This window comes from Dreissena polymorpha, chromosome 13 (genome assembly GCF_020536995.1).
Source record: "Dreissena polymorpha isolate Duluth1 chromosome 13, UMN_Dpol_1.0, whole genome shotgun sequence".
NCBI lineage: Eukaryota > Metazoa > Mollusca > Bivalvia > Myida > Dreissenidae > Dreissena > Dreissena polymorpha.
This window is the reverse complement of record NC_068367.1, coordinates 51253104-51271934: the sequence shown is the minus strand read 5'-3', so window position 1 is coordinate 51271934 and position 18831 is coordinate 51253104.

The window sequence follows — 18831 nt, the reverse complement described above, 5'->3', positions numbered from 1 at the left end:
CGAATCGGTTGGTTGACACGGACCTAACACTCAACCAAACGAGACTTTATACGACAATATTAAAAAACTGTAGGGCCTCGGTATAAGGAACTCAATCACATATCAAAATGGTTAGTTATCTGACAAACTTGGATACAGAAGAAAACACCGCGATATTTGCTTGAATGATTATAATATTGTAGCCCAGAGTTCAGGAGAGAGATTAACACTATATATATATTACATTTTTTAATTCAGTTCATAACAATATAAGTCACATATCATGTATAGATCACTTTACTGAAGTACGTCTCGAAGTAAGATATCCCCCAATCTGAAATAATCACATTGCATTGTTTCATTGAATGAATAATACACGACTAGATAAAAAAGAAAAATGCTAGTTCCATCTAGTGGCCATATAAACAATAACATCGCAGAAATGGAAAACTACAATCTCACGTAAGATTGCATCTTCTATGAATATAAACAATACAGAACATGCAGCAGAAAATTACAATACACATAAATAATATTACAAATTGCATTTGTGCTGAACAACATTACATTGCATAATTACGTACATAAAGCACAAGGCTCACTTACCAGAATATGGTTCTTACTACTACTTCTTCACTTACTCTTACAGGTCACGTTCGTGCATCGGTGCGAATTGTATGTTAATTACGCGATACAATGCAAACAAAGAATAGTGATACAATAATCTTTTAAATGTTTTTGATAAAGTTAGCCTAGATATTAAGACAAAGCAGTCCCTATTTGATTCTATGATTGTACCTATACTGACATATGGTTGTGAAGTATGGGGTGTGTATAATTATAAACATGTTGATAAATTACATATTAAGTTTTGTAAATATATACTAGGTGTAAAGAAACAAACTCCTACATATGCTGTATATGGTGAACTCGGTCGAGTACCTTTGTCAGTCATTTGTAAGGAAAGAGCAGTGAAATTTTGGTTGAAAATCATGAAAAATAATGAATCACCTATTTATAGAATGTATAATGATCTATGTAGCAATATAACTATTTCTTGTTGGGCTCGTAGAATAAATTCTATCAAAGACCATTTAGGTTTACGGGATATTAGATTTTTTTTATCCCAGTGTGAATTATTATAATTCATTAAAATCGAGAATTAGAGATCAATTTGTTCAATAGTGGAGTAATAATGTAAATTCAATGTCAAAGTTAGATAGTTATTGTAAATATAAAACTGAATTTTGCTTTGAAAAGTATTTGAATGTTATATCAAATGATAAACTTAGACATCAATTAACTTGTTTAAGATTATGTTCTCATATTTAAGATATAGAACTAGGAAGGTATAACAATATAGAAAGAAATAATAGATTGTGTAAATTATGTAACCAAAATGCAGTAGAGTCTGAATATCACTTTATGTTATGTTGCTCACGATACAGTTGTATAAGATCAACATTTTTAGGTAAATGTTCATGACCTACAGTACAAAAATTTAATTCGTTAGTGTCAACTTCGAGTAAAAAATGTATGTATAATATTGCAAAATATGTTAAAGAAGCATTACGTATACGACAAAATACCCTTGAAAGTTTACCTGTCTTCTGATCGCTTATACATATATATATATATATATGTATATCTATGTTATGTTCTGAAATATCTGTCTTACTTATTTGATGTTTGTGATGGTCTGCGCCATAAGTATTTGTGTGTGTGTTTGTAAATGGCCAAAGGCATATGATTTGCTGATTGCCTATAAACTGAAACTGTTAAAATAGCAACTTTACCGAAGTTCGAACTTAACACATTTGGATCGAGGAATATATAGAAGCGAATACGAAGAAATACGCGCAAACTGTGACAAATGATCCTAGCTAGTAGACAAATGCTTAAACATACCATTTGATTAAAGAAGACACAATTAAAGAATATTATGAATGGCAAAGATGTCTGACAAGCACGGTTTCCCGCTTCGAACTCTGTGGTCAATGTGATTCACACATCACTACACTGCTTGAGGATAACTACACACGTTATAAGACAATCAAATTTAATCTTACAATAGAAATGATCACTCGTGCGTAGAAACCAGTCTCATCTAACTGATGGGTGGAGTGGATTTGACCGACATATTCTAAAGAATTGTATTGTAAAAATGCAATATGGTCAAAGAACGCTGTTATTCCTTGACTTGTGTCGAAAAGAATGGTAATTTTGTGTTAACATAGTTTGAGGAATACCTGGTCGCTGCATGGTTGATCTTCCACTTCGTCCTTTGGTCTAACATAGACGCTCAACTCCAGCATTCACGTGCAAAGACGGGCGATTAGGTCGACAATGCCACGATGTTTTCGCGACCTAAAGTATCTTTTGTTGTAAAGTATCGTGTTTCGCGTTGAATATTGTATTTCGCGTTTTTAGCCACACACCGCGACATTAAACGCAACAAAAACTACATTTGACAATAACCAGCGACATTTCATTATTGCTGCAAATGTTATACAACGCTGAGGCATTTGAAAACCGCGTTCTTATAGCGAGCATAGAGTGTACTGTTAAGTATACACGGGAGTCCGTACGAAAACAAAATACGCCACGTACACGTTTACTCCGAATAAAATATTAAACTGAGTGCACTTGATATTTTTCGGCTCTTAATTATACAGGTCATAAAAATATATAAAACTATATTCAAATTAGAAGTACATAATATGAGACACAATATTAGCTTAAAAATGTTGTTTTTCATAAGCATGAATATTAACGTTGACAACGAATTTACACCATTATTATAAACTGTTACATTAAAACATTTATTAGAAGTAAAAAGTGTTACAGAAATACTACCTTCCTCATGATGTATGAAGCCTTTGTTATGTTGCACATTAATTATATTCAAATAAAACATGCACTACGTGATTCAGATGACTGGTGCATATGATGAATACCAGTTGTAAACAAATCAAAGCGCGAAAGGCACTGTAGTTGTAAAAAAACAGTCGATAAACTCTTGAAACAAGATCAGGACAATAGCACAAATCGCTATATAAGAGTACTGACATTCCAAGGGATTAAGTCAAATTCTTTGCAGGAAGTTAATTTCATGTACCGGTATGTCTTTTATTTGTATCTGTATCATATAATGAAATGAACGCCCTATACGTTTCAATGAAATATCATTTGTATTGCTCGATTGTTCAGTAACAAATAAGCAAACAAGCAAGGTATCTGTTTAACCCATTTATGCCTAGTGGACTCTCCCATCCTTCTAAATTGGATCAATTAATTTCCAAAATTAGGGAAGTCTTGTATATTTATTTCTATATTTAGAATATTGCTTTCAGAAATTCCTTTAAGCAAACTGCGTAGACCCAAATGAGACGCCGCATTATTATGCCAAGGCCTTTTTTTCTAAACGCTAGGCATAAATGGGTTCATGTCTATGTAGCAAAGAGGTTTTGTTTAAATGTATTGAACATGCAGTACACTTTCAGTCAGGTAAGTGCTTTAGTTAGAAATATATTAATTGTAACTATGACTATTGTATTATTATTCCGATGCATGTCGACGTTGTTTGTTCAAAGAAGCATGAATAGATACAATTTATTTAATCGACGGTTGATAAGCATAAGGTCAAATGTGTTGTTTGACTGGTAGAAAATTGTTATCCAAACCCGTGTTCCGGAGCTAAATTTTGAATGAAAGTGTTGCTGCAGGCATTTTCACGTTGTTATTGAAATACGCAGCGTTTACAGCCATTTATTGCAGATTATCCCATGATAAATGCACCATTGGCATTTATAAGTCGATGAAATAACACCAGTAGCCGGTTTAGCGGAGTGGTGAAAGCCTTTTTTCTACTGAAAAAAAATCCAGTTTTTTTCATACGATAAACAACTTTCTGAGAATTGTGTTACCGACAATAGTATCGGTCATTATACAGTAAAATTAATAAGAAAAAAGAGAGAAATAATATAAAGACACTGAATGGTAAGCGAAAACGTTTTTATTAAAAGGTATCGTCTTATAAAATATGGAGTATATAAAACACCGTTTGGAAAACGTGACAAAGGCTTTATTAGCTAATGATGTAACCACATGCTTTCATGCAAAACAGTTTTGCTTTTAGACTCAAAACAAACTAATAATAATTAATGGAATAGTTCAAGCAATCTTTCAGTAAAACAATATTATTGATCACATTTTATGGGTTTTAACCTATTTATGCCTAGCGTCTAGAAAAAAGGACTTGGCAAACAGCGTAGACCCAGATGAGACGCCGCATGATGCGGCGTCTCATCAGGGTCTGCGCTGCTTGCTTAAAGGAATTTCTGTAAGAAATATTCTAAATATAGAAATAAATATACTAGACATTCCTAATTTTTGGAAATAAATTGATCCAATTAAGAAGGATGGGAGAGTCCACTAGGCATAAATGGGTTAATAATTTACTACGTCGTGATCAGATATCTCTTGAAACAGTTATTCAAACTCATACAAAATGCTTGCTATTATTTTTTATTTCACCCTTATAGAGAGATATACGAGGATAAAAAGCTGCCTTTATGCAAATTTCAGATTTCCTAAAGATTAACATTAAATAATAGAGCCTATAAACCAGTATATTTATTGAATTTACTTTACGTGTGCATCACATTTTACCTAAATGTCCCATTTAAATTTACTGGTCTCAAAAATAAATATTTGTGTGAATATTCTTAATGAATGTTATGGAAAATAAATAGAGGATATTTGTTGGATTCGGTGGATTATCGATTTAACTTCATGAGTGATCATAAAAAATAATATTTTCACGAGTGGCGCAGCCACGAGTGAAAATATATTTTTTCTATGATCACCAGTGAGTTAAAATCGATACCCCACCGAATCCAACAAATTTTCTTTTTATTTTATGCTTTTTTTTTCACCGTTTATATATTTTGTTAATGAGATTAACTAAAGAATTTCGCTGGGATAGTGACGTTATTTATATTTGACGTTATTTCGTCAAAAATATGACGTCATTTCACAGTAAACAGTGAAAATTATCGATAATTTTCACTGTTAATTTTCACTGTTTGAAACGGTTTCACTTCACTGATATTTCTCTATAAACCACCGGAAAGCATAAAATAAAGACTTGTAATCACAATCTACTAAGCATATAAAATACCGGTAAACGCATAACTCGGGTCCTTTTCTAATGAATGTATCAATACGCGGTAAAAAAACACACTTGTTTTGTTGTGTACCTGTAATATATCGACAAACTTTCTCTTAAATAACTGTTTTTGTATAGATAGGTGCGTTTTTATGGCAATAACCAATATTTCAATGAAACGGTATAGTATGGTTTTAGAACTATCAGGACCAATATCAATAAAATTGCAAATAAAACAATAACCTGAATGAACAATCAACGCTTGTTTGAATAAATATCAATATAATTCGCCATCTGTACTATATAGATATAGAAATCTCGATTAAACCCACCTGATGCCCCCTTGCTAATAGCTTAACAACATTGATTCGGAAATAAACTGTCGCGTATACAACATGAATTACAACTAAATGTAGCAAAAAAAATAGGTATAAGCTGAAAAACATTACAAGTAATGCTCAGCCCAGGGCTCTGCTAGAAATATCTGGTAATAATTTTTACCCCGTACCGTTAATCTCATTTCGTTCTTAATAACTTAGATGCAAAAAGAAATATGTTTAAAACTACAATAAATATACTTTACATAATTTTGTGCCAAAAATAAATAGGATTTATGAAAAAGTACTCTAAAAAGTGTACAATATGCGCTTTCTGTTTTTTACGTTTGCTTACACTTATTTAAAACTATTTTGAACAAAAGCTATTACAAGCCTTATTGATAATTTAGGCTTTGGCTATTTATTGCATGATAACGTTACCTTAACATATCATTATCCAAAACTCAAACAACGAATTCGCGATCAATGTGTCCAGTCATGGTTGATGTAATAAAATCAAAGTAGATTTAAATTACTATGTTAAGTTTAAAAAGAGTTGTTCATTTGCAAAAATATATTGAACGTGTTAATAATGATATGCGCAGGAAAGCTCTGACAATATTAGGACTCAGTTCTTACTCATTACACAGCGAAACTGGTAGATACAATAACACTTCGAGAGAAAACAGGAAATGCAGACTGTGTAGCAGTTACATGGTTGAATCAAAATATAATTTGTATGTATATGTACATATATTATCGTGATTTAAGTATTAAATTAACAGTAAACAAATCGTTTTACACTGTCAACAAGTTTGCATATATGATGTCCAGTACTAGCACAAGACAATTCAGTAATATGTCTAAATGTATTTATGCTATGTTAATTTAACCCATTTGTGCCTAACGTCTAGAAAAAAGGCCTTGGCAAACAGCGTAGACTCAGATGAGACGCCGCATCATGCGGCGTTTCATCAGGATCTGCGCTGTTTGCTTACATGAATTTCTGTAAGAAATATTCTAAATATAGAAATAAATATACTAGACACCCTTAATTTTGAAAATAAATTGATCCAATTTAGAAGGATTGGAGAGTCCACTAGGCATAAATGGGTTAAACAGATACCTTGCTTGTTTGCTTATTTGTTACTTCTTGATAAAACTAACGATGTTAAACAAAGTTATTTAGTTATTAGTTATGTATGTATTCATATATTTATTTATGTAATGTGTTTTTTGTTTAGTATTTAATTTGTCTTATCGTCTGTTTGTATATTTTTTTATTATTTGATTTAAGGCATGCATTTGCTCATTATGACGATAAACTGAAACTTTTTTACCTTTATATGAAAAAATATAAATATGAAAAGTCAAAACCAGTAGTATGATATGAACACACAATTAATTTATAATAAAAAGCCACGATCTAGGAAAACAGCGCTTAATGCGTGCCGCTTGTATCGTTTTTTTCTTTCAAAACGAAGTATCTTTTTAGTGAAAATCCAGTTTAGGCGGAAAGTGTCGCACCTGAGTAGCCAGGCAAATCTGGGACGACACTTCGCTCATGCACTTAAACCCTCTTTCCGCAGAGCAAGGCACATTTGATTGCCAGTCCCATGAATATATTTGAAAATTGCATTTTTTTTGAAGTTGTACAAATGGCACATAATGGGGGCTTATTATATGAACAAAATGCGTGGTGCATTTTAAAAAGATGTTCTTGTTTTACTTTTTTTTTCAACGTCTTTTCTGATTTTAATGTTAATGCCGTTGACGTCATATTTCATGTAATATGTTGGGACGGAACGGTTAGTTGCATGGAAATGAATGGTCCGTGCTCAGTGAAAAGGGGATTGCATGCATGTGCGTAAAATGTCGTCCCACAAGCTAATCAGGGACGACACTTTCCGCATAAACAAGATTTTTGCTTAAAAGAGACTTTCTTGAAACGAAAAATATTATAAATGCTGAAATTTTCTTCCCTGATTAATCTGGGACGACACATTACGCACATGCATAATACACCCTTGTCACAGAGCACAGCCCAAATATGTTATCTGGTAGACACACCCTGGTAATTGTGTTGGACACAAACAGACATGCGCAGTATCCCAATAACAAGCTTTCACTACAAAGACAGCATAACATATAATATACTATCTAAAGAAATAATAAGCAAAATATATGTAATTGCCCCTTTTTGTTTGCTTTAATGACGGCTAAACGTGATTGAATCATTTACATATCACCCGTGGCAAATAACGTTTTATAGATTCAAGACAAACGTGAAAGAGGTCTTAAGTTCAAGAAATGATAAGCGTTTTTAAAATTATTGTTGGCAGTTTAGGTTTGCAGGTGGTTTACCGTAAATATTTCACGTGCATTGTCAAACCTTTGTTTTGACAGCTATGACAGTATGCATTTATTTGTTCGCAGCATTCGCGTTTTTTATTACGTAAAAGTATAAATATGTGATAATTGCACAAAAGACGCATGTAGAAATGAATTCAGTTTAACAAAACTAAGTACAAATACCAGGTTAATCGTTTTAAGCACTCATCTGATTAATACTAAAGTTCTTTGCAGTTAAACACCCTGTCGCCTTCCTATTGGTTGATTGGAATGAGTGATTGGTAGATGAAGCAGGGTTAATTCATATTCATTCACATTTATACACATAGACTCACATGCATTAGTATTCATTCACATATATTTATATTCATTCACATTCACTCACATTCAATTACACACATTCGAATTCATTCATATTCATTCATATGCATGCGCTCTTATTCATTATTCTTATTCAGATAATAACTCTTATTCAGAAAAGGTTTGTGAAATACTAGTTGAAATCAAATTGTTAATCTAATAAAATTCTTATTCAAATAAACAACTTTAAATTGAAATCGAATTGAATTAGCCGTTGAGTAATTTACTTTTCCGCACAATCGGGCAATTTTCGTAGTACGTCAACCAATCCAAAGTAACGGAAAGTAAAACGCCAACTAAAATTGCAATGGAACGTTGCATTTGCGCATCTTAAAATCTGTTATATCCTTTTATTTGTATTTTTATTTTCTATATGTCGACATTGTTTATTTAATCGTAAATATTTGGATAACTGTTTCGAGTGATATAAAAGTAACAATGAGTTTGAATAAAAGTCCATGCTATTTACGCTGCGGTTTCAAGAACATAATCAATGGGTAAATGGCAAGGACCAAAAACGAAACTGCTAATTATTATGGTTGTATGTCAATCAAGAAAATAAATATATTAACTCTTTTGCAGCGTTCCAGACAGACAGAAGGACATACGGGCGGGCGGGCGGGCGGGCGGGCGGGCGGGCGGGCGGACTGGCTGGCAGTCAGGCAGGCAGACAGGCAGACAGGCAGGGAGGTAGGCAGGCAGGCAGGCAGGTAGACAGTGTATTACAGTTTTATTTCAGAAGATACAATTGTATATATGTGATTAAAACATTAGTCATTTAATACAATTTAAGATAGGGGACTTCACATGCTTGTCTGGGACGACACTTTACGCAAGTGCATTAAACCCAATTTTCCCAAAACCAGGCTCATTACACAACATAATTATAGCATATTCTACGTAAATCATGACACAGTATCAGCCTGCATGTTTGTTTGTGTTATTGTACACTTTTGATCATTTGCATTTCATTTATATGAGGTACATGTTTGACACTCACTCCAGTAAAGGGAGTGAATAACTTGCAAATCAAATCATCATTTTTGCGCAATAGTTTCCCATGTTATCAATTTAATCACACGCTTTACATATACCGGTAATGTTCAATGCTTTTGCACACGACATGTACTCCACTCTTGCTACAATGGTATGCTATTAAATCTTGCTACCGTTTTGCTATTGTTTCAGCAAAATTGAAATGATATTCGTTCAGAAGATTGGTAATAAGGTCCTATTGCCAAATTTCCCACAAAAATCTAAAAGGGCAAAAACTTGTCCAACCATTTAAGCCGCCTTTTGGTAAAATCGGGCTCTTTGCATGTGCGTTAAAGGCCGTCCCAGATTAGTCTGTACTCACGGCACAATTCATGTGTATACGTCATATGTTCTCATCCATCATATTTTGCAATTCACATAATTAGTTATTAATACGAAGTGACGATTTTTATTTAAACCAGACTGCAGATGAATATTATCTGAATTGCATCCGTAAAACTCGTTGTTTCTCTCATGGTTTTTCACTTTTATCGCTAGCCATTGTTGTTACTTCTTCTGTTGATAATCAATGACTAAACGTGTCATGTTTTATTTCTCAATGGACACCCGAGATGATAAAACAGTTCCAGATAAAATTAAATAACGAATAAGTCTATATAGATATATTTTGTAAGTGTCATAAAACCACCATATTTTTATCACTATACTTCAGCCTCTCTCTTGGAAAACGAGAATGTGCGCTAGGTGGCGTCAAAAATTAGCCTGTGCAGTCCGCGGTCAAGTTGGCTCAGGTTCTAACCAGTCGCTTGAAGGAGTCGCGCCCTCTCTTGGACTCTTAAGGACACAATGGGACACGAATCATGGAGAAAATGCCGGATGTCATCTCAGAGAACGGGGAAAGGATTGTCGACTTCAAGGCCAAGATTGTCGACTTTAAGGTCAAGGTCACAACCGCATTGTCGACACTTACCAGCGAGTTATTGGTAACTCATCCTGCCCTAAACAACATAGAAACGCGTTTTCACGCGTTTTTAGTCCCTCAGAAAATTAAATATAATTACATTCCTTGCTAAGCAGGGTGCAGGATCACGTGACTTTGTGAGGTCCAATTTGAACTTTCATGTATGTTAACACAACGGTAAGTGATGCTTTATTTTAAATAATTTACAGAATTCATTTAAAAGGTTATTCAGCACGCAACGTGAAATTTTGCCACTGATTTTAGACGTATTCTATGATGTATTCTTACATCTTAAGATATCAGTACAAACTGCCAGAAAAACTGTTTGTCTGCATTAAAGATTTTTGCAAATGTATTTTCAATAACTTGAGATATTTGCACATATAAAGTTCTTAAGGTGGTGTGTACATTCTTTTCAGCCCATGTGTAAACCCCTGAAAACCCGTTGATCCTGCACCCTGTAACTTGATTCTAGTTTTCAAGGCTTAATTCCCAACGCAAAGATACTTAGCAGCAAACAGCATAAAACCTGAAAAACTGCGAATTAATCGCAGACTGTTCTGGTTTTAATCTGGTTACATATAACCTTTTTTTTACTTTGCTTTTGAGTATGAAAGAGTTATCTACGATACTTTGTCTTATTGTATCTTCAGCCTTCTTTGCTAAGAAAATGGTAATAATTGTTTAGTGTTTCGTTTTATTAATAAACAACGATTTTTTTAGTTCTTTCGCGAAAGTAGAGGAACACGAGGTCGTTGAATGTATCTGAATGCGAAATTGTTATTTAATTACTGATCAACTACCATATGTAGAAATGATCTACTCTACCTGTTTAACATAATCTTATAACATATGTTTTGTGTAGGCACTTACTTTGCTCTCTTTTATTTCGAACATGAAATACATATGCTTACGTCTTTGATTACAACAAACATTTCGATTTCCAAATAAAGTTTTAATTGACTCATTTTATAGCGATATAAGCAATAGCAATGCGTTCGAAATAAATTTTTATTCCGGTAGATAAAATAAGACAATATCAAACAAATGTCGTAACCGTTGAAATATAATTACAAAACGATTTAGTGTGAAGGTAATTCCTGATGTAAATTTAAATTGCTTAATATATATTATCTTGATATTCCCGTAACCAACGGAAACATAATGCCTCAACACATCAACACGATCATGAGGCCGCAAATAAGTCAGTTCAAATAGCAGCAATTCATGAAGAGTCTTATGAATTTTCAATGAGGTCAAGGTCAAATCCAAAAACCGCAAGGTCAAGGTCAATATCAGCTACCTCCAGCTCAAAGTAAGTTCTAGATGTCTGCTCCAGCTCACAGTTATCTGCAGTGGTTTAACTTGAATCAAAATTGTTTAACGGTTTAAAATGGTTTAGATACATAAGTTTTTTTATAGTTTTTTCTTTAAAAACAAATTTCGCTTGCTGACAATGTGACTTAAATAACGTATTAAAATAGTATAGTATAGCTTTTAATTAGATTTGAAATACACGTGTTAAATTAAATGGAATGAGATACCTGCCTAACATAGTTGATTGCTGATGCTGGTTCTTATAATATAATACATGTGTCTAGTTGTTAATTGAAATTGTCTAGATGACGTTTTCAAACGAAGTATTGGGTAACGTATAGGGTTTATTTTGACTTAGTTATTGATTGAGATTCCTAGTGCTATTATCAAGGATCTTTAAATTAGTGTGACGCAGAAAGGCGAATATCAGTAAAATGTTTTACATTTCAAAAACTACCATAAGCCCTGTAATAGTGTTATCTACAATCTATTTCCAAATGGTTTGAGTACACTCAAAAAGACCACCTTATATTTCGATGCCTACATAACGGCCAAAAAAGGACCATCCATTTTCCGGTATAAATCGAAACGGGTTCTAAATATAAACGACCTGCGAGCCACCGGAAGTCAAATAAGGGATGATTAGCGGGAGAAAATGTGGGAAGATGGCGTCTTTGCTGAAGCGATGTGCCTGACATAGTGAGCATCCTCGGTCAAACGCATGTCAAAGAAGTTCATTCTTCCCGTGAACAAACAGGTTACGGTAAAAGTCGAATTATACGAAAGCCTATTAGTACCACTTAAAATAAAAATAAAATAATGAAAAGCCGTATTAACGCGAAAAAAGGCGTACAAACGCTAAAATTGGCGTAATAACGCTAATAAACGTGTACAAACGCGAAATAAAGGCATAATAATGCGAAATAAAGGCGTACAAACGCTTAAAAGGCGTAATAACGCGAAATAAAGGCGTACTAACGCAAACTAAAAGGCGTACAAACGCTAAAAATGGCGTTATAACGCCAAACTGAAAGGCTTACATACGCTAAAAAAGGCGTTATAACGCAAACTGAAAGGCGTACAAACGCTAAAAAAGGCGTTATTACGCCAAACTTAAAGGCGTACAAACGCCAAAAAGGGCGTTATAACGCCATTATAAGGATATATATATATATATAATGAAGTCCGTTATCTTCGCTTTAAAGACTTCTTCTAGATATAAAAAGTACTTAAGGACGTGTGCATCATGTTCGAAACTGATGACCTTATTCATTTATATTTCCGATTAGGATTAAGTAACAAGGAAATTTTGACTATACTAGCTATGTTAGACAGAGTAATTATAAGTTCATCGACCTTGAAAAGGAGGTTAAAAACACTTGGATTGTTTCGGAGGAAGCGTCATTCAGATTTGCTTGAAGTTGCGTGTTTTATTCTTTCCCAATTTGAAACATCGGGTGCCTTGCGTGGTTATCGATGGATGCATCTTAAGTGTAAACACTATGGATACGATATTCCCAGGGATACTATTTACCGATTTATGCAACTGCTTGACCCACAGGGGATTCAACATAGAAGAAGGAGGAGACTAAGGAGACGACAGTATTCATGTCCAGGACCAAATTTTGTGTGGCATATAGATTCCTATGACAAACTGAAACCGTATGGCATTGCTATAAATGGTTGCATAGACGGTTATTCGAGGTGTGTAATCTGGCTTGAAGCAGCAACTACAAACAGCGATCCGAAGATTGTTGCAAACTATTTCATGGATTCTGTTAGAAAGAAAGGTGGGTGCCCAAAACGAGTAAGGACTGACCTTGGAACCGAAAATGTATACATCGAACAAATGCAGATGTTTCTACGCCGTGATCATGGTGACGAATTTTCAGGCGAAAGGAGTTTTCTTAGCGGAAAAAGCACATACAATCAACGCATCGAGTGGTTTTGGGGATTGCTCCGAAGAGAAATGGGACAGTACTTTATGGATTTGTTTTCGGACTTAGGAAACGACATCAATGACTTATATTGTGGAGATGTATTGGACAAGAGCCTTATTCAATTCTGCTTTCTGGAACTTATTCAGGTACAATTATCTAAAGCTATTACACTGATTTAGTAGTTCTTAAATATTTAATATTAATGGTTTAATGTGACAACTTTTTGTTTGCAAATTATCAAATTGCATGCATCTGCAATATATCAAATGAGTGTCATATATGTTTCAAACACGGTCGATCTTCTTCATTCCTTTGCTTATGCATTTTAAGTTAATTTACAGTTGAAATCAGTATTATTATCAACTTCAATTTTATATAGTCTTAAATGAATTGTTTAAGTTATGTAATTCGGTTGAAAACCGATTACGAGCGTATGTATTTGTTATCCTAAGAATCAGTGAGTATTTCGACGATCGTTATACGTAAAATAGACAACTTTCATTTTTTCGAAAGGACCATACCGTTGTTTTAATTAAAAGCAGTCAGTTATTGCTTTTTAAAAACGAGCCATGATTCTTTTGTTAATTCCAGAGGTCTGAACATTATTTATTTTTTTCCCAATATCAAATTTGCTTGACGGTAAATAGCATGCACATGACTTGATTTCTTCTCGTAGTATTAATGTCAAATATTCTTTAAAAACGATTAATGAATGAAGTTATCTGATATAAACATGATTTAGTTCGTGATTCTAGCCTGGTGTGAGAGAAACAAGAAATGTTCGAAGGACCGAAACTGTTCATTATTTGTTTTATTGTAGGAAAACCTTGATGAATTGCAAGAAACATGGAATACCCATGTCCTACAATCGAAACCCATCAGTATTGACAGATGCAGACGACCGATTGTAATGTATACAATACCAGAATTGTACCAAGCAGAAGATCATCTCTGTCCTGCAGACGAAACTGAAATCATGATTTGTGCAGAAGAAACCGTTCCAAAAACCTTAACATGTGCTGATGATACACTTTTTGATCTGTGCATGATGCTAATGGAAGAGAATAGGTTGCTTAAACCTAATGATTCAAATGAAGCAAGACATCTTTATGTACGTTTACGAGAACTTATTCGATTAGGATTAAGTCGTCTATAACGATCTGTGAGACTGATTATTGTGACGAGACATAATACCACTTTATTATTTTTGTCAGTTTTTTGTCCAACTGTTTATCAATTCAAATGTTTTATATAATATGATACATTTGCAATGTCCTAATGTGTCATACAACTGCTATCTTTCTAGATGAGTTAATAGAATTATAAATAGTGTTTATTTTAATTGGCGTAGATGCTTAACATTGCTTTTGACGAAGATGACTTTCGATAACACGGTAACTATACCACGTGACTTTTTAAGATCTGTGTTGGGAGAATAAAGCGCGACCCAGTTAATATTTTAAAGGATGTCTTTTTTAATAGTTCATCATTTTTAATGGGATAAAGTGGAGAGCCCGCTCATTCTTGAGAGTTTTCTATAAGTACCATGATTTGTTTTAACAAAAGGTATTATTTCAGTAAAGTGGAACAGCTCGTTTGAACGGTTGGAAAAAGTCGGATCAGTGTGGGGACTTCATATTACAAACGCGCGGTTGCACTATACTGAAAAATACTTTTGGGTCGCGCTTTATTCTCCCAACACAGATCTTAAAAAGTCACGTCGTATAGGCACCGTGGATAATGTATGCAGTGGAAATATTGGACACTAATCGAATTAGGAAAATAAAGAAACAAACTGTGTGATATTAATCTCAGTCGGGCAGCTACAGTCAGTCAACCAGTTTAGAATCACCCGGAATAAACGTTAATTCTTCTGCCCACAATAATGTCTTTCGGGTTTAGTATCAATGTGAGAAGATGTGAACATAAAGTGCAAATATTATTGTGTATGCCAAAATGCATATGCACGTTTTTGTCAAAAATAGCCAATCAAAGTTCACCCTTCGGAAAATTATTAAAAATCATTCAACTTACAGAATAATATTTCAAAACATTGTCATGGCATTTGTTTTCAATCAGCAAAAAGTTTATTTGAAAATAATAAAGCCTTCAATATCCATTTGCAATTTTCAAAACATAACTCATTCTATCAGTTCCGGTTAACTTTTTGCTGCATTTATCCCCCCCCCCCCCTGTAAGCCTAATACAAAAGCTTTCATGGTAAAACTGTGTAAATTTATTCCTTTACCTAAAGTTGACCTTAGACACTTATCATTTTCTTTTTATTGGGGAACTATGGAAAATTAAATACAAATTAATCGGAACTGCTGATTATCCGGAACTGGTTGACAAACTGTATAAGTTATTATTGAGCTGTTTTATGGCAACCGTCAGGCTTTGACTAAATAGCTAGTATAATTCTCATTTATATCTTCAAAATTGGTTCTAGATAAAAAGGTTTTGTGTTTAAATGAAGATTATGATTATTACATAGTATGAAACTTGGTCAGAAGATTTTTCCTAGTGATACCTTGGTCGAGTTCGAAACTGGGGTATGCTAGGTTAAAAACTAGGTCACTTGGTCAAAAAATGAAAACCTTGTAAACACGGTAGAAGTAACATTTCAGGCACAATATTCATGTAACTTTGTCAAAATGTTTGTCTTAATGATATGTCGGTTGAGTACAAAAGTGGTTCCGGTCTGTTAAAAAAAACATGGCCGCCATTGGGCGGGGCAGTTTTCCTTTTTTGGCTATAGAGAAACCTTGTGAATACTCTAGAAGTCACAGTATTTGCCCAATTATCATGAAATTTTGGTCAAAACATTGCTTTTATTGATATTTCAGACTAGTTCGAAAATGGTCCAGATCGATGAAAAAACATAACCACCAGGGGGCGGGCAGATTTCTCTATATGTATAGTGTAAAAACATGTGAACACTCTAGAAGTCACATTTTTGGCCCAATTTTCATGAAATTTGGTCAGAACATCTGTTTGCTAGATACGTGAGTTAAGTTCGGAAATGGTCTGAGTGCGTTGAAAAACAAGGCTGCCAGGGGACGGGGTAGTTTTCCTTATATTTATATAGTACAAAAGGCTTGTGAACAGTCAAGAAGTCACATTTTTTGCCCAATAATCATGAAACTTGGTAAAAACATTACACATTGCTTGTAGTGTTTTCAATACCAACTTGTTTGTTAAAGTTGTCAATTTACTTCAATATTTTTTTAAAATTTTATCGGTTTTCATTCTGTGTTCTTAACGTACCTCCTTTTTGTGATTACATAAGATTTGTACAAACCCTTTCTTGGTGTGTTACATTTTATTTAGCCTGTCAAAAGGCAGCATGTAGATAGAGACAATACGAGATTGATGCCTTTCACTTTCTTTTTTCCATCTGTCCATTTGTTTGTCAACTATACCTGTCCTTAATGACCTCAGAAGCTTTAAAAGCTGTATTTGTATGTCCTCCAGTCTATACTGGGGGACATATTGTTTTTGCCGTCTGTTGGTTTGTTGGTTTGCATCAAACCTTAACATTGGCCATAACTTTTGCAATATTGAAGATAGCAACTTGATATTTGGCATGCATGTGTATCCCATGGATCTGCACATTTTGGAGCCGAAAGGTCAAGGTCATCCTTCAAGGTCAAATGTGTTGGTTGGTTTGCGTCAAACTTTAACATTGGCCATCATTTTGCAATATCGAACATAACAACTTGATATTTGGCATGCATGTATATCTCATAAAGCTGTATATTTTAAGTGATGAAAGTTCAAGGTCATCCTTCAAGGTCAAAGATCAGATATATGGGGGACATAGTGTTTCACAAACACAGCCTGTTCACTTGACAACTAAGTATTTTAAGAGAATGATTTGCTTGATGCAAATCAAAGTAATAATCGTATCTGACTCATCTGGCTCAAAGTCTTGATCAAAAGGTCATATTGTTGACAAAGATTGAATGAACCGACTCCTCAGGTGAGCCATCTTGATTCATGTTAATGATTTTTACCTGTCTGCAGTAAACTGTTGTAGTCAATGTGAGAAATAATCATAATGGTCACTTTATAATATTCCAACAGTAATTTCTATCTCATCTGTCTCCTAGGTTCAGCACAATTTCAAGGATAGCTTTACACAATATGGCTTCTATGACTTGGCGCATTGTCTGATGCTGTGGGAGTTCCTTCTGTGCGGTCTAAAACAGCCCAGACTTATGGACTGTTCTTCATTTATTTATTTTTATAGCCAATCAGGTTGTAGCAAACATTCAGTGAGCCTTAGTATCCACCCTTTTTTGCTCACAAGCTACTTTATACTTATAACAACCGGATCACGTGCATGCCATGCACCTGTATACCCAATATGTCTTCGGTCTTGATAGAAAAGGACGTACCACCAGCTTTTAACAAGCTGGAGGTACGTCCTTTTGGATCGATACCTACAATGTATGTAGCTCTTACAAATCAGGAGCTTGTGAACTATTAAATGCGGCATAGTCTGTTGCTATCCATCATTTTCTGCTTCAAAGCCTTACATTCCGCACTGAATGGAAAATAAATGTGGAACGGTCCATTGACAATTGCAAAAGAGATGACCATTTCTCTACCAGATGAGTTGGAATTCAAGGCTGTTTTTTGTCGGTGAAAGCAATATACGGTTCCAAATTGAGCTGTTTTGCTTACTTTCGTGCAGCAGAATTCTAGAAAAATGGGTAACTCCCATCACTTACTTTCCTATTTTTGAACAAAAATCTATTTTGCAAATGAGAATAATACTAAGTAACTTGATAGCAACCATAACTTACATTATTTGGCTCCTGCTTTACCAACAGATTGATTAGGACAAAATTGCAGGAACAATGACAGGAAAAGTCGAGCACGCTCTCCTCCGACAGCTCTTGTCGTTGCAAATGGTTAATATATAAACTAATGAAAACAATTGACGAAACAGTTTATTTATTGATTTTCTCTTATATAAAATACTTAAAACTGAAAATACAAATTTGCAACTTTGGAAACGTAGAACTGCTAGTTCTATTTTTAACACCGAGGCAATGGATATAACAAAACAAAATCAATTTTGTACGCACACAATAATCATTAATTTTTCAAAACAGCATGGGTCGTGCAAATATTAGACAGTTTTAAACTCAAACTCACAAAGTCTTGTAATTGTTTGGTAATGGATTAGTTATTGTTTACTCATTACTCAAACCCATGTGTAAAGTTGCAGACAGACAGTTATCCAGAGGTAGCCCCAGCCTTTGGATGCAAGGCTCAACTGTATGGGTTGACCCACTTGTATGGGATACCAAAGGGGTCGAAACTTTAACTTCTGCTGCAGCAGAATTTTTTTTGCTCGAGCTGCATTTTTAATAAAAAACGTTGCTAGAGCAGCATTTATTTTTAGATTAAGCCCTTGAACCCGTCATC